Source organism: Sebastes fasciatus, chromosome 3, assembly GCF_043250625.1.
Source record: "Sebastes fasciatus isolate fSebFas1 chromosome 3, fSebFas1.pri, whole genome shotgun sequence".
NCBI classification, from domain to species: Eukaryota; Metazoa; Chordata; class Actinopteri; order Perciformes; family Sebastidae; genus Sebastes; species Sebastes fasciatus.
The window spans coordinates 10,614,988-10,639,631 of record NC_133797.1 but is presented as its reverse complement, the minus strand read 5'-3'; the positions used below and the strand labels follow the sequence as shown (position 1 = coordinate 10,639,631).

The window sequence follows — 24,644 nt, the reverse complement described above, 5'->3', positions numbered from 1 at the left end:
CGGCTTTCATGGCCCCTGGTGTTCTGGGGCCGATTGCCTCTTCAGTAATCCAGCCTGAGTAAAAACCCAAATAAAGACATAGGCTATCTTCCTGACTAACCTGGTGGTGGTGGTACAGTTAACCTAAAACATCTGGAGTGTGAATGCAGGACATTGCATCACAAACTGAATCAACACCAGACTCAGACTGGGAATTTGTACGGAATGTGATGGGAATTTATAACGTTTCTTTGATTAGATTCATTTATATATTCCCCAATACTGCTGGTGTCCTGAGGATCCTGTTTGTTTTCTCTGAAACACAAACAGCTGGGACGAAGCACAGAAATCAGTCATTGAGCTACCCTTACTTCAGGAACCTGTTGAGGCTTCATAAAAAGGATCGAAGGCTCAACACTGAGCTTTGTTTCCACATAATCTCCAGAATCCAGGCTCAAACTGATGTGATGGCGTCTCAGGTTCACTGTCAAGTAACTGTAATAAAGACAAACATGGTCTGGTCATGGTCTGTGAGGAACACAGCGGAACTGCAACACATCGGTTTCCAGAATACTTTCAACAGATTGCTGTCTTATACCTTTCATCATGTTTGTATAGTATAGACTGTATATGAAGATGGACGACGTGACAGCTCCCCAAAAGCGAAGCCAAAACATCTGGATCGCCCCCTGGTGGCTGGCTGCAGTATCGGTCAGAAAGTCAGCCTCTTCCATGTTAGTGGATGGGACATGGGCCAAACTAAAAAGTCAAAGTACACGTCAAATAAATTTTTCCCAAAAATGGTTTCTGTCATTTCAGGTAGTTCTTATCACGCTGATGTATGTTCAAGTGTTCATCACCGTCACTTACTGGACTGGTTAGTGCTCCATGTTCCTTGTATTTTATGACTGATAACGTTTTAAGTCATTTATTTTAACTATTGTTTGTTGTTGCTGTCATTGCTTTGATTTCTTTGGTCTCATTTACCTCTGATGATATGCCTTTAAATGACATCTCAGTACAATGTGATTGAACTCTAATGTTATTGTTGTTTATTCTCTACCCATGTTTTATTTGTACATTAAGTTTTGTTATGTTTATAGTAATGTAGAGACATGAAAACGAAATGTAGAGCCATTGTCTGTTTCAACACAGTTTGGGGAGAAAAAAAAAATGGCATTTCTGGGAATGTTTTTCCCTCTGCTTTTTTTGTGGTGTGTCTACTTTAGGTTCTAGTTTTATAGGCACATGTGCTTGCAGTAAGACGAATGATGATCTGTATGAAAATGGGGTTTTATGAGCCAACAGGAGACACTTGCACTGATGATAAACAATGTGGTAAGATGTTTCTATAAAAGGTTTTACAGCAGGAACATTATGTCATGCAGGGAATTAGGAATGATGAGACATAACACTAATATTTAACCTGTAAATAGATCTCGTGGGTCATAAAAACTGTTGACTCTAAATGCCAATCTCATTCATCTCATTGTTTTCACATAATCCTCTTTTATAGTCCTCTGTTCTTTATGAAGCATCAAAAACACAGAAAGACACACACATCCACACACTCTTTAATTGATCCGTGGCGTGGCTCAAAGAGCATTTTGTTCCATTCCTTCATTGTCATTGATGGAGACAATGATGTAAATTTGCTGCAGTGTGTAATGTTCACTTTGGCCAAAGTGCGGCCAGCTCTGTGTAGGTGGCCTGAAGCAACTTCTGCCAAATTACTACAATACTAGCACAGTTGAACACCAGTTTGTGAAATAGTCACAAAATTGAATGTATTGATTTCTGTACATAGACACAACTTTCAAATTTTTTCGTGATAGTCAGCATTAAATCAATTCGTATGTATTCCATGTAATTGTGAACCTGGAAATATAAAGAAATGGGTGGGTCATAAAACACAGGACTTTCGCCCAGGAGACCGGTGTTTGTGTCCCGTGTGAAACCAGAAGTCAAAGTGGATTTATTTGTCATGTAACCTCCGTACTTAAATTACGCCACTTCTGGTGTTATTTTAACCCAAACTGCAATCTTTTCCTAAACCTAAGTAGTTTTGTTGCCTAAGCCTAACCAAGACAGTCTATTCTTAAATCTAACTGAGTAGTTTTATTTTGAAAAGACTGGAGCGGAAATTGACACCTGCGTCACGTGTTGCTGGATATTAGTTGGAAAGAGCATGAAAAATACGTTGTTGAAAGTTTCTATAAGGACAGTAATTTTCTTTAAAACAACCTAATATTGTTGTTTATCTAATATTTCTGGTTTTATGAGGCCTCTAACGAACACCATTTCCCATAAACATCACGGCTTGATAAAAGAGGCCAGTCTGAGTGAGTTGAGGGGTTAGCTCAGACATGAGGACAGAGAGAAGAGCCCTTTGCTACCGCTCCTGAAAATTGTGATAGAGCTGTAGTTTTCTCTGTGCTCACAAAGTCATTGTTGTTAAACTTTAACTCAATTTCCAGTGCTGAAGTCAATCAATACTTTTATTGCCATGTCAACCCACAGTTGATTGGAATTTGTTTCGGTGCAGTGCTCATTAAAAACAGACAAAAGCACACACACGTAAAAAAAAAACCAAAAAAACAAAACATAGTGTACATAGGAGACAACCACATACATTTATACAATCATTCAAATCAATAAAATCCTAAAAGACTGTGAAGAGCCTTTTGATATTGCAACTTCCCCTAAAGTGTCTAGTGCAAAGCATCCCTAAAGTGCGTGTTGGATGGAGCTCATTCCATCTGCAAAGAGCCTATGCATTGGAGTTTAGGTACCTTATAGCATCAGGGTACGTGCTGTTCCTGAGGCGGTATGTCCTACACCTCAGACTCTAAGAAGAGACAACTAGCAGGGTGGGAGGGGTCAGCAATCACCTTCTACACCCTGCGGCTGATCTGTGTGGCATAGATGGAGGCCACAGATGGGATGTCACATCCTATAATTTTAGAGGCAGTTCGCACCACTCTCTCTAAATGTCTCCTCTCCAAGGCGGTTGTGCTGCCATACCAGACTGTGACAGAAGTACAGGACACTCTGCAGTTCATTCTATACGATTAGAGCATTGCCTCTCTAGCCACACCAAACTTTCTAAGCTGGTGCAGGAAGTGAAGCCTCTGGTGGGCCTTGCTGATAATAAGGCTAGTGTTGTCCTTCCACTTCAGAGTGTGGCATACGGTGGTGCCAAGGATTAAAAAAATTAGCCATGGATGACGATTTGTCTTAGAAAATAGAAAGTGATCCCCAGCACGCTTCAATAAGAATTTGGTTAGCACAGAGGAGTGGCTGAAGAGGGATTTGTCTTTGTGCGCTTTATTTTGTAATTTCCCCATAATCCATGTGAAACACAGTTCATCGGTGAAGAAGTACATTTTCATTTTCGTACTCCACAGCTACTGGTTGTGGGCTATGTCTGTATTACCACTAAGTTACAGGATGTTGGTGTGCCCTGGCATTCTCACACACTAAACCTAAACCACATGTTTGGCACACCATGCTGCTCACCACAACCAGACTCTGAGCCAACTACTGCAATGTCTATACAAGGGTAGTACAACACACTTTATGTGGTTAAAAAAAGTTGTTTCAACTAAGCTTAATTCAAAAGAAACAAAATAAGAAAAACATAAATCCTACAGTCATTCTTTTCCCATAGGTTGGGATAAATAGAGTATTAGTGGACAACAGGCAGGGCTTGAAATTCACTTTTTCCTCAGTGTCCTGCAACTGTCCCAAATTCTACTTTCAACAACTTAACTTGCATCACTTCATTGACTCACTCTGGTCCGCCATGGAAGTTCTGCTAGTTGTTCCCTGCACTTATATCTGGAAAAAAAGAGATTAAATCACAGTTTGAAAAGGACAACTCAAGGTTATTTCCCTGTATCAATCATCTTTCCAATTGTGAAGCTGTTTGTAAAGTCTGTTTATGAGCGCAATAAATGAATCACTGATCGTCCTTCTGACGTTTACTAATGATGACTGAGATATCACAGCGATGATGGTTTACATGTGCATGTGATGAATGAATGGTATGGGAGCTAGGCTATATATTCACAGCTGTGCGTAATAGTGGCACATAATGACAGCTGTTCTTCTACTCTTCTACAGAGTCCAAAGAGTGTTTCCTGCTCCTCTCTGTCTGGTGTACATGACAGTTTTCTCAGTCAGTTACTCATCCCAAAGCACCTTTGACTTTTATTGGCATTGCTTCACAGCGCAATGGGCTGTTTCAAGGACGTGGTCATTTCATGTAGGCTATTTCTCTGAGATCAGGCCGGTCTAACCTGTGTAACGGCAATAACAAAAAAGTTTGCTGAGCAAACTTTGAAAGTTTACTCAGACCCAGAGATGTCGCTGGCCACCAGCCCGCCGTGAACCCGAAGCTGGCCAGCAAGTTTGCGGATATCAGCAAATTGGGTTAAACATATTGACAGCAACAAGTTTACTGAGCAAACTTTGAAAGTTTGCTCAACAAATTTGCTTATTGCACAGCGAACTCTCTGTTGCTGCCGCTAAACAAGTAAGACCCAGCGCTGCCGCTGGCCACCAGCCCCCTGTGACCTCCGGCAAGACAAAATGAAAATACGAGTTGTTTTTGTTGTTTCAGCCACAGACTAGAGTTCTGTGAATCTGCACTTGATTGCTCTTCCTCAACGACTGGATGTGTGTCTCAATAAACTGAATTTGAATTGTGAGAACTAAATGTGGAAGCTTAATAGACTAATTGAGTGACACCTATATATGACAAATATTATAAAAAGTTTATTTTCAAAAAACTGTCAATATATTCTGACACATAATCTGTGAAATGTTCCTCTGCCTCCCCCTAGTGCTCCTGTATGTGCAAGATTTTACCGTGTCTGAACAAAAACAACCATCAGAGCCGAGAAAGTTTGTGATTTCTCATTTTACAGCTAAACTGTACACCAAAATATGTTTCTGAAAACATTTGAGGCGAGAACTATCTAGATTCTACTTACGCCTGCGTCTACTATCTAAGCTTTAAGAAACGGTCACACGTGTGAATGCAGGTGAGTCGCCTGCATGACGCCTTTAACGTAATAATTTAATTTGTAAGGATAAGATTCCCTACTGTCCCAGAATTGTCCCATGACACTTTATCTTTGTGTCCCAGGTGCTATTTTTATTGTCCCTGGGACAATGGGACATCCTTAATATCGAGCGCTGACAGGTGTAACACACAAAGCAGAGTTGGTTGTTCAAAGCAGAGTGGTGACCCAGACTTCAAAACATCTGGAACAAATTATAGACTATGTGTTCCTACAAGATCTGGGCAACATCTGAGATTTTCACATCCCACACATACTTTGAGCAGGTGTCAGTGATAAATACACATTAAATTGATAAAAGTTCAAACACAGTCAGAAAGGTCTTGAATTTCAAAAGTCACCAGAGGCTGGCTTCCATTTGTCATTTCAATGTGCATCTGATCAGATGGCTCTGTGCATTGTGTAGCATTTGGTAGCATTTCAAAGGAAAACACAGCAATGTATTTGAACTCTGAGATGACCTGGCCTCCTTCTGCCTCGAGACTGGGACCTGTATTTAGCTGTAGGTTACTTTATGATGGATTTTACTGCACCACTCTCATTACACATTCCCTTCTTCCATTCATATGGTTGCCATAATTCAGGCAAATTATAATCTTTATTCTAAAACCCTGTCTGTCCTTCCACTTACACATTATTTCAAGTTACATTCATGTGTATCCTCCACATTTTTTGGGAAAAGACTTGATGATCAGTTATTGTGATATTCAATCGTACGTACCGGTAGATTGCAATGTCAATGTTGAAGTTTGAGATTACATTACTATATTTTTTGCCTGATAGGTTATTGGATGCCTCGCTGGAATTTTTCCTCCTAAATGTATAATGCAGATTAAATATAGCTATGAAATCTAATGATTAAATAAAGCCTTTAAAACAGAGAAGCAAACCAAACAGTTCATGAGCAAACAGATGCAAAATTTACAACTAAATATATAAATAAATTCAGGACTGTCTTCACTTTGTTTAAAGCAATACTGTAAGCTAGAAGTGCAACAAGATCGAGACCAAAGGAAAAGAGCAGATCTGTAGTGCCAACTCAGACGTTGAAGTCCAAACCAGATACGGCCAATGCCAGATTATGATGAATAAATAGCCCTGTTATCTTCTATTCTATTGCATTAGCACTTGTAATGACTCTGGCCATTCTGAATTGGGTTCATGCTGAAGGCCAAATGGTTTTTGGAAGGAAATATTTGCAACAATAAACTTCCACATATAGTACAGAGGCATTCAATGCATTTAACCTTGTGACCCTTATCAAATCCCCTAGGATGCTCACGCAACACAGTCTCACGACAGTATATATTCAATTTCGTGACTATTTCACAAACTGCGGTGCGACTGGGCTGGCTCACACCAAACCTTCAATACTGGAGAAGGAGACAGAATTTTGAATCTGTCTATTAATAAATTTGCAAACAAGATTAATATGAGCTTTCCGACCGCAACTGTGTTTCTATCTGTGGGTGGAACGTAGCTAAGCTAGATAGTGTTGGTGACGTATATTGTGCAAGACGAGAGATGTAGTTCAAGGAGCGGTTTCACACAAAACTAAATGATACTACGACAAACTGTGACTTTCTTGACTTGAAAAATGATCGTTTAAATTGACAGACATCATATGTGTGATTCATGGCTCAATTCAAACGGGATAAAAAAAAAAAAATCTGTCTCTCACCGTTGACTACCTTACATATTTTTTCCGAAATAAGATCCCATGAGGTCCACCGGAAGGGCTTAGCCTCTCTATATTTCCTGTGTGCCAGCTGTCAGTCTCCAATTCTCTGATATTCAAGCCAGTCCGAAGTAGGTCAAGTGCTGGTTTATACTCCTTTTGACACAGGTGATGCCAGTCCAGTCTGAGTTCTTGTTAAATGAACAATGTGTTGGCATGGACAGTCGTTCACTGTGTCTGATTAAATGCTGCCCTTTTATAGTACTTTCTGTTAGAATCTAACTTAACATCAAATGGCTTCATTATTTTTGTGATTGCTGTTAGGACGGTGTCCGAATAAATACCAAACAAACCCGAAATAGAATTCTCAAGAACTGGAATTGAAGAATCTTTGCCATTTAGCAGATGTTTGAACTCAGCTGTGTAATATTGGCCTACATCTGTACACCATTACAGCATTTTCCTGTCAGACAGAATCTTTTTCCTTTGTACTCAGGTCCATCTTGGTGCTTTGGTGTTCAGCTTTGGAAATATACAGTGTGAAAAAAAAGAAACATGCATTGGAGTGCAAACCGATCACCCTCCTAGTGGCCAGCCAACCGGTAACCATTAGAGCAGGAAATGACCTGCACAGCTAATGTTGTCTGTTTTTGTATGTTCTTGTGCCTGGCTGGTTTTATTAAAGAATCTGGAATCTAAATGAAGCTAATATTGAGCGATGAATGAACCAACTGTTTGGACTTCACAGTTATAACAAATCAGGAAATGGAGGTAGTTTCTGGCCCACATTTACTGGATATCCACACTATTGCGACAGCCCTTGAAAACCCATTAGATATTTATATGATGAGTCTATCAGATGCAAATTCCCTGCTGATATACAGCAATTGTCACTTATTTCCCAACTTATGTGACTGTGTTGACAACCTTTGAGGCTGAACTTGAAGTTAAAGACCATAACAGATGTGTCCTTCAGTATTTAAGCCATCTTCATTATGCATTTGACTGTTCGCAAGACTCCTTCCCCAAACAGTGACAAACAGAACTTAGAAACTGTAACCAGGCATGGCAGACCTGTCAAGCTTTGCATATCTCCACATGTTGATTTGGCACCCATGGGGCTGTAGTAAGAGTAATACTCAGAATTTAAAGAGTTTGTAGGATGGAGGAAAGGAATGGTTTAAGTAAAGACCCCTCCGCTTTGCGACAGGGTGCTGCATCGCCCTGTCGGGGTTTATTTCACAACAATGACCTGCTAGCTGTACATTATTCTGCTTATTACACGGCTACTTACTTAAGAAATCAATAATTGGACACAAAAACGGTCCTCCAGAATCCGACATTAGAACTGCGCCCATAGCAACGGTCTGTTATACATAGCAACGGTCTGCTATAAAGAAATAACAGATGTAGGACACCGTGATTGACCAATCAGAAACGAGTATTCAACAAAGTCGTGTAATAAACATGTTTATCTGCTCTAAGCATATACTGTAATATGTCTAGCTAACTAGCGTGCTACCTTTAGCTACCAATTAAGACCAAGGAGCACATCATTAAATAACAACATTAGTTTGTGGGGTTACAGGTTACGTTAAAAAAAGACACGTTCACAACTAGCACAACCTGTAGTATTTCCGACCAGTCGCACAGCAGTTTGTGAAATAGTCACAAAATGTAATGTAATGTATTGATTCGTGTACATATACACAAATTTCTCTTTTTTTGTGATGGTCAGCACAAAGTCAATTCATATGTAATCCAAGTAATTGTAAACCAGGAAGTATAAATGTGTTGGTGTCCCGTGTGAAACCAAAAGTCAACATTGATTTATCTGTCACGTAACTGCCGTACATAAGTCATGGCACTTGCGGAGTTATTTTAACCAAAACCGCAATCTTTTCCTAAAGCTAACTAAGTAGTTTTGTTGCCTAAGCCTAACCAAGTCCATCTTTTCCTAAACCTAACTAAGTGTTTTATTTTGAAAAGACTGGAGCAGAAATGAACACGTGTAACGTGTTGCTGGACAGTCGTAGGAAAATGCATGAAAAACACATTGTTGAAAGTCGTGCTGAGCATCACGAAAAAAAAGGGAAATTTGTGTCTATGTACACAAATCAAATAGATTAGATTTCATAACTGTTTCACAAACTGCCTTGAGACTGTGTTGAGTATTTCCAATCCCCACTGTTTGGAAGCTGGTCTTGGAAGAGTTCGGGGTAACATTAGCATCTCTGGCCTGCCCCTGGATTTGCTAAGTTTACACTCCAGCCAACATTGGCCGAGATAGCAGTATGTTATAGTGTTTGAAAATATAAACAATATATAAGATAAGGAGCCAAACATGTTTATATTAGAACAAAATACCAGTCTGACCTTGTGATTTTTTTCTTAGCATAAATAGTATTAACATTACACTGCAATAAAATAACAATACCACAAGCCAGCAGGTGCACCAGGGTTGAATACACTTTTTCTCTCTTTGTTCTGCCTTAATGGGAATTTACAGCCTTTTGTAATCACAGCAAGAATATTTCACACCCGAGGCAGCAGCACTGCAGTGTATTTCTCAACGACACTGACGGCTTCACCCTAGACCTCGGCTCTCCACAGGCTTCTGAAATACTTGAACCCATGAATCACAGACCTAGTGGAGAGAAGGAGAGGGGAAAATAAGCAGAGAGGTGAAAGGGGTGATGAAAATCAAGAAACTACACGGAGGGTTGATCCAATGGGTGTGAAGCTGAAAATCATTTCAGTTTCATCAGTTTCATGGATGTTAGGATAGTAGGCCTGGCTACATTCATTTTGGCGGTTTGTCCAACATATTGGCTGCACTCTGCTCTGTTGAAACAATCCACATGAGATCTGCAGTATCGCAATTTCACATCATGTTTTATCTTTTTTACTGTGAATTCTTGCTGGAATTAGTCTGGGTGGGTCAGTTTTTATAAATCATTACACAACCATATCTTCAGCACTTGCAGTTCGGGAGGTGCAGCATGTCCTGAAGTAGTCATTGCGTTAAATTTATGAGAACATTAATGCGCAAATTTAGGATACACCTAAAACATTAAGCAGGTCAGAAATGGGGCAGTTATACTTTCCAGCTCAAGGACATGATATAAAAAATGTGTTGCCTGACCTCCGTGTATTGTGGGTGGAGAGGACACTGGATTACTGGACTGGTGTCACCCAGTCACAAAGGGAGCGGTTGGAGTCTGCTGGCTGACTTCCATGACCGTCTATAAAAAGCTGCATGAGAGATTTGAAGGGTAGCAGCTAAAGATGCATCACTCAGAGGAGTGTGTGTGTGACAGAAAATAAGACTAATTCACCTGTTAGCCACCTTGTTTGTTTGTGAACACAGTCAGTCCTGCCTTGAATCCGGTCAGATTGACCCGTTTCTTACCAGCCGTAAATAACACTCCACCCACAGGTCTGCTGTTATCGAGCTGACGTCAGGGAGTAAACAAGATTCATCATGAAAAGGTCATTAGTGCCTGTCTGCAACCTCAGGGGGCTTGAAAAACGATTTGTCTTGCAGTTGGTGACAGTGAGCTATCTATGGTATGAATTAGCGTGTCCCTGTGTGTTGGTTTCTACTTACATGTGGATTGTCAATGGTGCACAATTTGTTTGTTTACTCATGTAATGAACTGTATGGGAAATAATGCTGTTAATGGAAAAAAAGAAGCATCAAATGTAAAGCTTTTTCTTGCGCTTCCATCTCACATAAGGGTGTTTAAAGGTGTTTTTCCACTTTAAAGCGGCAGTAGGCAGAATATTTTTGACATCATTGGGCAAAAATTCCATAATAATATTTCAGCATATTGTAATTCAAGTGTTCTGAAAGAAAACTAGACATCTGCACCTCCTCATGGCTCTGTTTTCAGGTTTTAAAAAATCTAGCCTGTGATTGGAGACTTTGGCCAATCACAGGTCATTTCAGAGAGAGAGCGTTCTTATTGGCTGTTCATTCAACGGAGGCAGCTGTCAATCACTCGTGAAGAGTTCACGAGTGATTGACAGCTGCTCAGAGACGGCAAGGCTCCAGCTCGGCTCCGATTGGTTTTTTTCCTCAGGTCTGTGAAATCTTGCAGATGCCATTAGGAGCACCGGATGATACAGAGGAACATGATTTTTTTCAGATTACCAGTTTCATGCACTACTGTCAGGATAGTGACCTTTTTATAAAAATAACTTTTTTTTAAATCATATTTGCTCCCATCTGCCTACTGCTGCTTTAACATGCGTTGATTGTTTAAGGAGCTCCCTCCGAGGTCCACAGAGAGCAGAAAAGGGGAACACAGTGAGACAAATCGAAGAGGAGAGCGAACAGTCCGTTACCGAACAACATGAGTCAGCCACTGTCCAGGAGCCAAACGCTTGTTCCCTCAGCGAGATGGAGACGAGGCGGACAGCTACATTAGCCTGTTCTCACTGCTGAAGGAGGCATCAGTGTAAACACCACAGAAACAAAATCATACAGCCAGCTTTCTAGAGATTTTGGTCGCTCCCCAATATTTTTGGTTCCATATTTGGAGCTTGTGCAGCCCTGCTGAGCATCAAGGCAAGTCATGTGTTTATGTGACACGTTGGGGAGTCACTGAATGTCATGTACGAACTCCAAATGTATACTTCCACTGCTCCGTGCAGCAATTGATGTGAGACTTACAAATATGTCACACAAGGCTGTTACTATTCAGAAAAGTACGGTTAATGCTCAGTCTTAGTCTTGCATAGGATGACTCTATTACAAATAGTGTTGCATGTATTTTTGGTGTTTGGCGTGTTTGGAAAATGGGATTACTGTAACACTGTGCTGATGTTATTTTGAGTTTGCTATATTTGACTTGTAAACAAATTAAGAGATGTATTTTGAATAGTTATATATATGACAAGGTGTTTATTTTCCAAGATAAATGTTCAGACACAAATTAAAATTCAGGCTGGGTCTTCACCTCAAAATACCTCACACGTATTACTTATTCACTGTGTGACTCGCTATCTGGACCATCTTGACTGGCTGTACGTCCCTCTGCTGACTCTCTCTGATGAACCATACTACAGTGTCGATGAGTGAAAGAGACAAAACTATGATGGCTTAAAGACCCAGCTGTTCTGTACTGTACGACTTTCCCGGAATTGACTTGCATTGCTTGGTTGAGTCAGCGTGTACAGTTCACTGGTTCTCAGTTTGGATCAGCTTCAGGCAGAGACTTCACAGCGCACAACACAGCCCTGAGGATTTTAATCTACAAAGTATAAATAGCAGGACATCATACAACCCAGACATACTCCTGAGCTGCGTGATAAACAAATCTGCAGCATTTAAATGAATTGCTGATCTTTGTGTGACATTAGCTATCTCAAGTTTTACAGATTTCTCTGCTTTCAACAGACTAAGGAACTACTTTCTTGCATATTAGAGGCCGACACCTTACACACTTTGGTTTAAAGCTGAAATAGGCAAGTTGGAACAAATATGATTTAAAAAAAAGTTATTTTTATAAAACGGTCACTATGTCCTGACAGTAGTGTATGAGACAGGTAATCTGAAAAAAAATCATGTGTATCTGTGTCCTCCGGTGTCCTCTGGTGCTCCTAATGACATCTGCAAGATTTCACAGACCGGAGGAAAACGACCAATCAGAGCCAAGCTGGAGCCTTGCCGTCTCTGAGCAGCTGTCAATCACTCACAAACTCCAATTAAATGGTCAAACTAGGCAGCGCTGATCAAATATGAATCAATATTCTGTTACTGTAATGCCCATTTCTCACCTCAAATGTTTTCAGAAACATCTTGTAGTGTACTGTTAAGCTGTGAAATGAGAACGTTTTTTGTCCCGGCCGCCATGTTGAGATCAGTTGAGAAAATACCAAGCACCGCCCAAACTTTCTAATTTTAAGCAAAACAGGACACATATTTATAATGCTTAGTCAAAACATGAAATATTTACTTATATGATATATTAACAATGCTTTATGGTCATTTATGTATTTTACCCCCTTCATCAAATGTGCAAACTAAGGCTGTCAAAGTTAACGTATTAATAACGCGTTAACGCAAATCTGTTTCAACGCCACTATTCCTTTAACGCATCAACGCAACATGCTATTTTTAAGGTTGTAGCGGTTTTAAAGCTAGAGTGAAGATACTGGTAACATATGAAACAAAAAAAAACAATGAATTCATTGGTATCAACAATGTCATACTAGTTTGTCGAGAAGGAGGCTAAATATCGTTCCAAAGTTATGCTAAATTTTGTTGAGGAAAAACTGGCATGGTCATTTTTAACGGGGTCCCTTGACCTCTGACCTCAAGATATGTGAATGAAAATGGGTTCTATGGGTACCCACGAGTCTCCCCTTTACAGACATGCCCACTTTATGATAATCACATGCAGTTTGGGTCAAGTCATAATCAAGTCAGCACACTGACACACTGACAGCTGTTGCCTGTTGGACTTGAGTTTGCCATGTTATGATTTGAGCCTATTTTTTATGCTAAATGCAGTACTTGTGAGGGTTTCTCTACAATATTTGACATTGTTTTGTGTTGTTAATTGATTTCCAGTAATAAATACTGTATATACATTTGCATAAAGTCCACTCCCATGTTGATAAGAGTATTAAATACTTGACAAATCTCTCTTTAAGGTACATTTTGAACAGATCAAAATAATGTGTGATAAACTATGGACAATCCTGCGATTGAATATTTTAATCGATTGACAGCCCTAGTACAAACCCAAACAAAGGGAAAGGTTAGCACTTCAATACTTTTCTACATATTGGGTTTTTAAGGTCACGCTAAATAGACCCAGTGGGTGAAATATATCCATTTTTCAGGGCTTACACCTTAAAGCACACGGTTTCCCACATTCCGGGAGCCACACTGGTTTGGAGCATGCTTTGTTTGGCCGAGGCGCTCCTCTGTATTGAGCGGAGCTTCAGTGTCTGCCTGTCTCCTGTCACAGTATCTTACCAAGATAAAAATGGTTCATGTAAGGTTAGACAGTGTTAGGAGGGGAGGAAAGGCTTTTCATTGAACTGTTGCTATAGTGGGTAGAAATTCAGAGGCTTTGATCTTTTGCTTTGAATTTGAAATCTCAGCTCATTCATCTGAAATGTGCTACTCTCCCTGGGCCCGTGAGCACTATATACAGTATGTGGTTAATGTGGAGGGATGCTGTCAGAGGAGGAAAACCAGGAATTAACCAGGAGTCAGAGCTGGACAGAGGGACTGGAAAATGTCAGGGATTATATCGAAGATATTTATTGTGTCAAAGCTACTGGGACCTGTTGGAAGGGAGGCCAAGGTTTCTGGCAGCACATCTGTTTATATGGTTTGACAAGAGTGACAACTAGGGTCTATTAGTCCACAAACCAGGTGGATTGGGGTCTCTGTATTACCTTAAATATACAAAAATAAAGCTGCAATTTTTTGTTCTCTGCCACATCACTTTTCTCTATATTCCATATGAGTATGAATATGAATAAGTTATATTGTATCTGTCCTTCCGTGTCAGCGCTGTGATGGACCGGCAATCTGCCCAGGCTCTGTTATAATGCCACATAATGTTTTCTTGCCTTTGCACAGTAAAAATATCAACATCAACCCCGGCCAGTTCTAACAGAGAGGAAATATTCTGTTGGCCAAATAATATCACTGCCACCTTTATGTGCTGGTACAAAAGTTCATGTTCTAAACTCAAAACAGGAAAATTACCACAGGCTATTTAGGCATGGCAGCTAATGTTAGGAAATTCAGTTCTGGTTTCCTGTAGCTAGCTAAGTATTTAGTGGGGTTGTATGAGGTACTTATTCATAGTAGGTGTATTACTTACAGTGGATTACAGTCGGCACACCCCCAGCATTGAGAAACAGACAGGAGCACCGGAGCAAAGCAATACAGTGCTGCAGACGGGGGCGTCAGAAATATGTTTTTACGTTACAATTTACACATTTAAGTGTACGCTATATTTAGAATATTTTCACCGCTTTATCTTACCGTCAGACAGCCCTGTCCTTCTCCTTTCTGACCGGGAACTGAACTGAGAGTGAAACTTATCTATGCTCTCTCCGAAGCCAGCCGTCTCAGATGACAAAAACAGTATCGATACGTTTCACTTTCAGTTCAGTTTGCCGTCGGAAAAAAATTCTAAATATAGCGTACACTTAAATGGATGTCGGAGTTTTTTAGGTGAGCCTTTCTTTCAGGTGGCTAAAATACGTTTTGCTACTGTCCCCGTCCACAGCACTGTATTGCTTTGCTCCGGTGCGTCTCTCGATCCTGGGGGCACGCCGTCTGTCATCTACTACAGTGCAAATTTTGTTAACAAAAACTATGACGAAATATGTTCGTCAATGACCTTTTTTTCCATGACTAAGACGAGGCGATGACGAGACGGCAAAAAAGACGAGACTAAAATATAGTTTTAAAACCTAAAAACCTTACAAAAATCTCTTTATTATTGTCACCTTTCCACCTTCTCTTCCCCTCTCTCTGTTTCAAACACACACACACACACAACACGCTCAGTTCGTCTCGGTCCTTCTTGTCTCACATCTGAATCCTTACAATTGTGCTACTAGAACGCATAAAGTTGGCGGTTTGCGGGTCGGGTTCGGGTGGTTGAGTAACGCATATTTCTACATGTTGGGTGGGTGGATTAGCTCTCATAACGGACCGGTTGGTGTGACTGAACCGCACATCATTTATGAGCACAGTCAGGAGGATTCAAACTAACTGCAAAGCTGCATTCTTAATCATTCAACCGGTGTTTTTCATCAGATAAGAGAAAACTTTATGTGAAATAAGTTTGACTAAAATTACAGAAATGTTCAATATAATCTGATGACTAAACAGGACTAAGATTAAATAATAGCTGACAAAATTAAGAGAGAAAACATTTTGACTAAAATCAAATGACTTTTTGATGACTAAAATGGGACTTAAACGTAGTTGTCGTCGACTAAAACTATGAAGAATAAAAATGACAAAAATGTGACTAAAACTAATGAACATATTTGTTTTAAGACTAAATCTAAAATAGCTGCCAAAATTAACACTGATCTACTGTAAGTAAAAAACCTACTATGGATAAGTACCTCGCACAACCCCACTTCAAAACACCTGAACTATCCCTTTAAGCTCTCCAGTGAGTGAAACAAGGCAACCAAAGCTGTAGCTGTGCACATGCGCTCCAGAGAAATAACCTACAACAACTGCAATTGCTTACATGGTTTCCTCTTCAATGAAAATGGGCAGTGTGATTGACTTTATTTATTAAATTCCTCTCTGCAGTTAACAGTTATTGGACTACAGTCAATACAAATCCAATGCAGTCAAATAATAATAATAAAAAAAAGAAGCTTGATCTTTTGAGACAATTCATCTGTGAAACCAATAACCACTCCCTGAAAGAAATATGCATCGATTAAAATGACCCAGTGATGAAAATGGCCTACTATGGCACTGCCAAATAGTTTTATAAATACCATGTGTGGTGTTATTAGGAGTATTATGTGACAAGATAATGAAGATTACAGCTCTGCCGTCCTCTCCTTCTCTTCTTTCCTCTGTAGAAAACACACTAACTGGTCCTCCTTCATTCCCACAGAGTCAATTCCCACAAGATTATAGTTACAATAAAGTATTTAGGCATTGTTTATAGAGCAAAGTGGACAATCAATTGCATCTATGACTACAATCAGTAACTCTTGTCATTTAGCCTCATTTATCTGTGCCCGTTTTCCTAACTACTCGCATAAACATTGGTGGTGAGTCACAGAATTTCACTTCTGACTCAATGTATTTTACCCTGCTGCAGAACACAAGTCTCTCCTCAGATGAAAACTGATTGGAAAAACATCTCGGACTCTTTTCATGTTCAGCTTCATGCGTGTGATTCATTCATTCTTTACAGGAAATGAAGGGTGCATAACATTTCCAGCGTACTCCCCGGCTGAGTTTTTTTTTTTTTTTTTTTTTTTTACACCGTTGCTGTTGAGGACATTTTTTTTTTATTATAGCTGATCCCTCAGGTTCAGGGTTGAATGATGTTATGTGATTTACTGAAATGTCACAGGACTGATTTCAGTACAACTATGAGGGGAAACTCCTGATCCCATATTAATTTTATTACAGAGGAACTTCTCTTTCATTCTTATAGTGGCTTAAAGGACCAGTACGTCACATTTAGGGGGATCTATCGGCAGAAATGGAATATAATATTAATAAGTATGTGTTCTTTAGATTTGATTAAATTTACCTTATTGTCATTGTAAAAGTACAACGAAATTGAGTTTGCAACTCCCCATCACAGACACGATGCATTAAAAGACAGTCTGTAAATATAGGGTACTATACAAAGCGACAGCTAACGGGTTAGTGACCAGTGTCGTATATGCAAACTGTCATAAAGGGCAGTAAAAAGTAAGTACACAATCTAAAAAAATATAAAAGACAATGATTATAATAAAGACAATGATTATAATAAATAATTAAATACATAATAAATAGATATAGTGTGTCCGCATGTGCAATATTATTAAACAAATAATGCAGTTCAAAGTGCAATTATGCAGTCAAAGGTTAAATCACCTGATAATAAGAATCGTTGTGTTTTCGTTACCTTAGAATGAGCCGTTTATATTTGGCAGCGGGTCCTCTCCATGGAGTCTGCCATGTTGCACCACCATGTTTCTACAGTAGCCCAGAACGGACAAACCAAACTGTTAACTTTTCCTGCTTGGGCTGGAGTCGATAACGTTACTCGCTGCCGTTGCCGCCGCTCTCTCTCTCTTGCTTCACTACTCACTTCCCACATACACACACACTCTACACACTGGCTCTGTTCCAAATGACCTACGCGACTCACAACAACGGGCTCTCTCTCCAAAGCCAGCAGGCTCAGATGACAAAAACAGAATAGATAAGTTTTACTTTCAGTTCAGTTCGATGTCGGAAATAAATCTTAATATAGCGCACACTTAAATGGATATACATTTTTTTAGGTGAGCCTTTCTTTTAGGTGGCTAAAATACGTTTTTCTGCGGTCCCCGTCCACAGCACTATACTGCTTTGCTCCGATGTCGGTACTCCTGTCTGTTTCATGATGCTGGGGGCACACCAATCGTCATCTACTGTAGGTAATACACTATGGACTATGGATAAGTACCTCGCACAACCCCACTTCAAAACACCCAAACTATCCCTTTAAGCTCTCCAGCGAGTGAAATAAGGCAACCAAAGCTGTAGCTGTACACATGTGCTCCAGAGAAATAACCTACAACAACTGCAATTGCTGGCATGTTTGTTTAGTTTGTTGACCCAGCAGTGGTTCATATGACAGGACTGATCACACACAGTCAGACACATACAGCCACACAAATATAGGCTACTACTACACACCCAAACCCCTGTACGTACACAGGCTAGATGTGAGCTTCACTCTGTATCCACACATACAACACAGGGCTCCAAGCTGCTGATCATAATGCGGTGTGACCTCAGGCTGTTTTGAATTACTACAGCAGTCATATCTTCATAGTCAGGTCAGTCTGGGAGAAGGAGTAATTTAATTTAATCTAAAATACTGAAACAAACAATCATTACACATAGATTTCTAGAAAATGAAAAGCAGGGCTGAAATAAATAAGCTGTCTGGATCTAGTTTGTGACTTTAGGATGTGAATATTCTCTCTGATAAAAAACAGACGTTGAAACAAATGAAAAATATGTTTTCCTTTCTTAAATTAAAGATTGATAGTTTTATCGATGAGGTATGAAAATAGTAATGTTTAACATCTCTGTTACGTTTGCCCAACACAGTCTCACTGAATTTAATCTATTTGATTCGTGTACATATACACAAATTTCCCTTTTTTCGTGATGCTCAGCACGACTTTCAACAACATATTTTTTGTTCTTTTTCCTGCGAATGTCCAGCAACAAGTGACAGACCGTTTCAAATTCCCCTCCAGTCTTTTCAAAATAAAACTACTCAGTAAGGTTTAGGAATAGATCGACTTGATTAGGCTTAGACAAAAAGCTACTTGGATGGTTTAGAAAAAGGTCGCGGTTTGGGTTAAAATAAGTGCGGAAATTAAGTGACAAATAAATCAACTTTGACTTGTGGTTTCATACGGGACACGAACACCAGTATCCTGGGCGAAAGTCCTGTGTTCTTTGACCCACCCATTCACACTGACCTCGTCCCTATGTGGTGTTTGCAGCTCTTTATACATCCTGGTTCACAATTACGTGGATTACATACAAATTGATTTCGTGCTGACCATCACGAAAAAAAGTGTGAAATTCGTGTCCACACATTCATGTCTATACATTCAACTCTGTGACTATTTCACGAACTGCTGTGCGACTGGGCTGGTTTACCAGATGCAGTAATTCCAAACACACACTTTATGTTTGTGTTGTTCTGCGCCGTATTGAGGGTCAGATCTAGAGTTGCAGCCTGTCTGTTACACATCTGGTGCTGTTGCAAACGATTGGTGAGCTGGTGTCATGTTTTGTTCTCCAGCCTTGCACAACTTTGGCTTGTAAACTTCTTGTATAGCTGGGTTATGATTGTGGGCTGGATTATTGAAAAAAGCCTCCTGGCAGTAAGTCATGTATTTGTTCCACTGTATCCTAAATCACTGATCGAGTGAGAGCGATTAGTCGCTTGGGGGAAAATCAGTTTCAGATTCTGTTCCAACTGATCCAGGATCTGCAGTGACCTCCACGCAGGAGTTATGCGAGGTATTACAGTACGAGCAGTCTCAAGAACAGCGGCATGATGACACCAGCAGAAGCACGGCCCTCTGGGAAAGGCTCTGAGCTCGTCTCTGGTGTCCAGTGTTACAGAGTTTGAGTGCTGCAAAAATGGCAACCTGAGCAGCCAAGTGCACTGTGATGACATAATCATAACCCCGCCGCCTGAAAATGACAGAGCAGTAAAATACTGCCATCATGCTGTGTGATCCAAGGGACTGATGTCTTTACTCCTGGTGCAAAAATACAAGGAGGAGGATGTTTGTTTCATTAATAAAGCAAATATCCTGAGGTCAGAGGTCAAGGGACCCCTTTGAAAATGGCCATGCCAGCTAGTATGACATTGTACCAATGGATACCTAGTTTCATATGATGCCTGTATCTTCACTCTAGCTTTAAAACTGAGCCTGCTAAAACCTAAAGATTGTAAGTTGCAATAAAGAAATTAGTAGCGTTAAAACAAATTTTCATTAACGCGTTATTATCGCGTTAACTTTGACAGCCCTCGTGTGAACTTTTTTAGTTTCTATCGTTGAACCATAGTACAGTGCAGTAGCAGAGTACCAGAAGAAACTATAAACATAAAAACAACTAGAAAACAGTAAGGGAGAAGCACAGATGGACCGTTGCACGGTCTTGGGGAATCTGTGCTCTCTGTGGGATGATTGTGAAGCCAAACGTTGTGTGATAAAACTCCATCTTCTGCCAAGCCCCTAAAACATATAAATCATCCTGGAAATGCTGGAAGAATTTAATTCCAGACACTGAGTCATAGACAAAAGCCTTCTTCTCTCTTGATCCGCTGCTTTGCTTCCACCCAAATTACAAATCAATACTTAAAAACTTCTACCTTTTGCTCTCTGTCAAGGAAAGAACTGAAAAAAAGTATTTCATACCCTGATGTTACACTTGATGGCTGGATACTAGGAGGAAATCTATGGTTAATATGTTTGCGTCAAATAGCTGAGAGTTATCGGGTGTTTACACATATTGCTGCTGTTAGTATTATATTACCAGATCATGTGGCTAACCACACTGCAGCCATCATTCATCTGGTTTTGATCAAAGCAGACTACAGCCAGCCCTGGTCAAAGTGCACCATTAAACATGTTTTAAATGGTAGTGTGATGAACTTATATCTTCTAGACAGTTGTATGCCATAATTCAGAGTTAGTATCTAATTATAAGTAGCCTACTATGATATATGATATTGGCCTATTGCTCTGCTAGCTAACCACAATAGCTAGTAACCCCATATCCCATTTGATTTGATAAATATATGTCGCCCAGGTTCAAGATGAGTCATCACATTGGTTTTTATTTTACAAGAAGAGAAAATAAAAAGGGATTTTGATGTAAAAACAAATACTAAAAATGTTTTTTTGGACATATATTTAGCATTTAACAAGAGACAAATGAATAATTAAAAGGTCTTATTGATAAAAATTTTATGTAAACAAATATTTAAAAAAAAAATATATATATATATATTTATATGTATACTGTATACGTCCACAGAGCCTTTAGAAAGGTACCAAATAAAAGTATGGCTTTTCCTGAAATTTTTTTTTATTGTGAATTCATTGTTTTAAAAATGTTGACGGTTCCAAAATGAATGTTTTGTTTATCTCTGTAGAAGATACCTGACGTTTGGTTCCCACTTCTAACAAGGCATGTGAGCCAATAGTAAAACGACGTATCACGTGGTAACTCTGTCGTCAATTAGGGTGGGAAAAAAACGGATAAATGGCTGATATTGACGGTAAGTGTCTGGCAACAACTTGTTGTGAAGTAAAAGCAATGGAACGGGGGAGGGAAAATGCGACATCTAGTGGCTGAATGTTATCAATAGCACCTTTAACACAAGGATATAAGAATAGACATCATTGTCAGAGCAATAATTTGACACCTGCACCACCCTATACTATTTTAGAGCTGCGTTATTTTTGCTTTTTAAGGTGCTCTTTTCGATATCCAGAGCATTAATACTGTATAGCATCAAACATCTATTAGCTATATAAAGATATAGAGGAGTGTGTTGTATTCTGAGCTTCTCCATGATTTGTTGACACAGCTGTAGTATCGTGGTTTCAAGGTTAACCTCTAACTATGGTCACTAACTCCAGAACAAGCTGATGAATCCACAGCCTGACATCACACCACACATAAAGTCATATTTAAATAGAGTATTCACTCACCTTTTAGCTCTGTTTTGGTATATAATATCTGGTTCTGCTGTTTTGTGCTGAGCAGGCAGAGTCCAGTCCCTTTAGTAGCGCTCTGAGAACAGTTAGTTGCTGCTGCCATCATTTCATTATTCTCAAACCGCAGACCTTTTCAACAGTGGACATTTTTGACTTCGCACAGCAGGAAATGCACAGCTGGAACCAATAACATTAACGAGGGCTCTACCGCAGCAATTAAGACTGTTATTAGTCACACCTGTGCTAGACATGTCTTAATGTCTTAATGACCTTTGTGCCCTCCAAGCTCCAAGTTTCTTTATTCCTCATCCGTGTTTTCACCCCATCGCCAACACCCTATTAACGTTAAAATTTAGAGATTTAATGATTAATGATTCATTTAATTTAACCATGTGGAAAACCATATCAAAACGCCTTAGGAAATTATAATCCATTAATTTAATTAATTGGCTCTTAAAAGCCTATGAATGACACTTTAATTAAATCAAGATTAATGGGAAAGTTAATGCCATTTTCAGGTTTTTCAGTTTCCTGGTGACTCTCACAACTCCTATTATTCCAATAGTCCACATTGATGAGTGCAGTCGGCTAATGAGGATACTCAACAACAAGAGGTGAATGATTGTGCTAGAAGACTGTCCAGTTTCCAGTTTTAAAGGGGACCTATTATGCTTATTTTCAGGTGCATACTTGTATTTTGGGTTTCTACTAGAACATGATTACATGCTTTAATGTTCAAAAAACGCTTTTCTTTTCTCAAAATTGCACCCTCTGTCTGAAATGCTCTTTTTGAGCTCATGCCCCGCCCTCTGGAATAGCCCAGTCTGCTCTGATTGGTCAGCTGGCCCACTGTTGTGATTGGTCAACCAAACCAAACTCTTTGGACTCCGCTCCAGCTCCGCTTGTACTAGCTTTGTTTGAGGTCATGCCAAACTAACTGCTAAGCAAAATGTGTTACTTGGTGACATCACCACGATATGGAAGAAAAGGTAGGATTTCAATCAAGGTGTTTCAGGAGCAGTGTTTCTGTGGGGGAGAGTAACTCCCTTTGGCGTGGACTTTGGGCTTTGTAACTTTGTAGACCTTTTAAATGCACAAAAAGCTATATAACACACGAAAGGAAGGGGAAAAGCACAAAAGCATAATAGGTCCCCTTTAATACCCATGGGCCATAGTCAGAAAGCCAAAGTTATTATACCAGATCTTCCAAATCCCACAGCCCTCGAAGACAGATGGGTTCCTTATTTGGGCTCTCACTTCAATGAGTGCTTTGGAATAGCTGCTTCGAGTCCCTTGTGTCTGAAACCATCGGGTGTTGATAGCTGTGGGATCAGGTGGGATCACTCAAGATGCCTTGAGGTTTGGCGGTCCAGCAGCAGAGGAGCGGACATCAGATTTATCCATCAGCGACTGAAGGCAGACTGAGAAACTACTTCCCTTTGGTAGTAAATTACAAAGAATAAGTCTCCAAAGACCATCGCTGTGACATGAATATATGAGGAGAGGGGAGACCACATACTGTCTGTGGTGGAGACAGAGCAGAAAACAGAAAAGGTGGTATGCTGCATGGAAAGCTATTATAGATAGATCATCCTTACACAGCCTCCCCTGTGAGGTGTTTTAACTTCATGACAGAACAGAGGGTCCATTCAGCAACTGGTCGATATACTTAGGACCACGAGTGCACCAAGATGTCCTTCTTTAGAATAATCTATCAGAAAAACAAGGAGTGCGAGAGACACTTCCGCTGTCTTGTAGATTTCAATCTGACCTCGGTATTCGTGGACACGCATAGTAATACAGAAAATTGAATAATAATGTGTTTTGCGATGTATTTCCCAGCGTTTGAGGGTGTAAAAACTATAAGGCGGCCACCGAGGCGACATATAAACAAAGAAACAGACAACAAGATTAAAAATCATTCAAGAGTGGACATGGACACATGTACATGTATATAAACAGACAAATATCAACAATGACAGAAAGCAACAAGCTGACAGACATAGAAGACTTCTTCATTTTAGGGTGCATTCACTTCAAGGACCCGGGCCCGCATCCGAGTACACTTGGAGGACTAAATTGACTTTGTTTTTATTCTTTTTTAAGTTAGTATCCAATGAAGGAAAAGAAAAACGATAAAAATAAGAATAATCATAATCTTAGTCATAAAGACAACAATATTACTTTTTTTAAAAAGCAGGGGCGTTGTTTTTAGAGAATCTGAGCAGACACAGGGGGCAGATTATTCTTTATGGTTGTTTGCAGAGTTGACCAATTTAAACCTTTCCCCTTTCCGCTAGCTCAGGGATTCACGCTCCACAGAAGAGCAATAAAGGATGGAGGACCGAGTGCAGAGGCCGTACAGGCAGTAAGATTAATGACCCTGTGTCAACACAATGATGACTATGGAGCTGGAAAGTGGAGGATATCAAATCAAGAGCAACCCTTTGAACATTACAGACACAAGGGATGGCAGCGCAGAGGTGTTTTGCTCTGAAATCTTTACCTATCAAACTGTTAAAAGTCACCACTGGCATTAAGATGCACTTATCAACACACTACACCTGGTGTGCAAGAGCAATACAAAAAGCTCATAACTCTGATGCTGAATGTGCTGAATGATTTCCACATTTTTAAGACTACAATGCTGTGTGAAAGTGAAATCTAATCTATGACTGTGAGCATGAGATAGTTTAAACAAAGGGGAGATGCTGTTACAATGCAACATGGCAGAGAAGGAACATTAACAGTGACAAGCTTATGAAATGGAATAATGGACAGCAGTGTTTTAAGTGGTCAGTTATGTAGCATCTATCTGACACAGACAGAGCTTTATGATTAAACAAGTTGTTTCTAAACTCTGATCCTTACCTATCAAATTAACGCACACATCCAGCGGTGTGATTTGCATT

General features: G+C 39.8%; 1 long non-coding RNA gene across 3 annotated transcripts; it reads right to left on the bottom strand.

Moving 5' to 3' along the window:
* LOC141763969 (uncharacterized) lies at positions 1–21,939 on the bottom strand. 3 transcript variants are annotated; one of them, XR_012593210.1, is made up of 6 exons: positions 21,727–21,939; positions 10,083–10,199; positions 9,890–9,999; positions 3,774–3,819; positions 578–738; positions 1–474 (listed from the first exon to the last, which is right to left on the bottom strand). It is a non-coding gene; the product is annotated as an uncharacterized LOC141763969 (long non-coding RNA). The 3 variants fall into 3 exon arrangements; XR_012593209.1 differs by lacking the exons at positions 1–474; positions 578–738; positions 3,774–3,819 and adding an exon at positions 6,999–9,391 and having other exon boundaries at positions 21,727–21,938; XR_012593208.1 differs by lacking the exons at positions 1–474; positions 578–738; positions 3,774–3,819; positions 9,890–9,999 and adding an exon at positions 6,999–9,391 and having other exon boundaries at positions 21,727–21,927.
* Between the last annotated feature and the right edge of the window lie 2,705 nt (positions 21,940–24,644).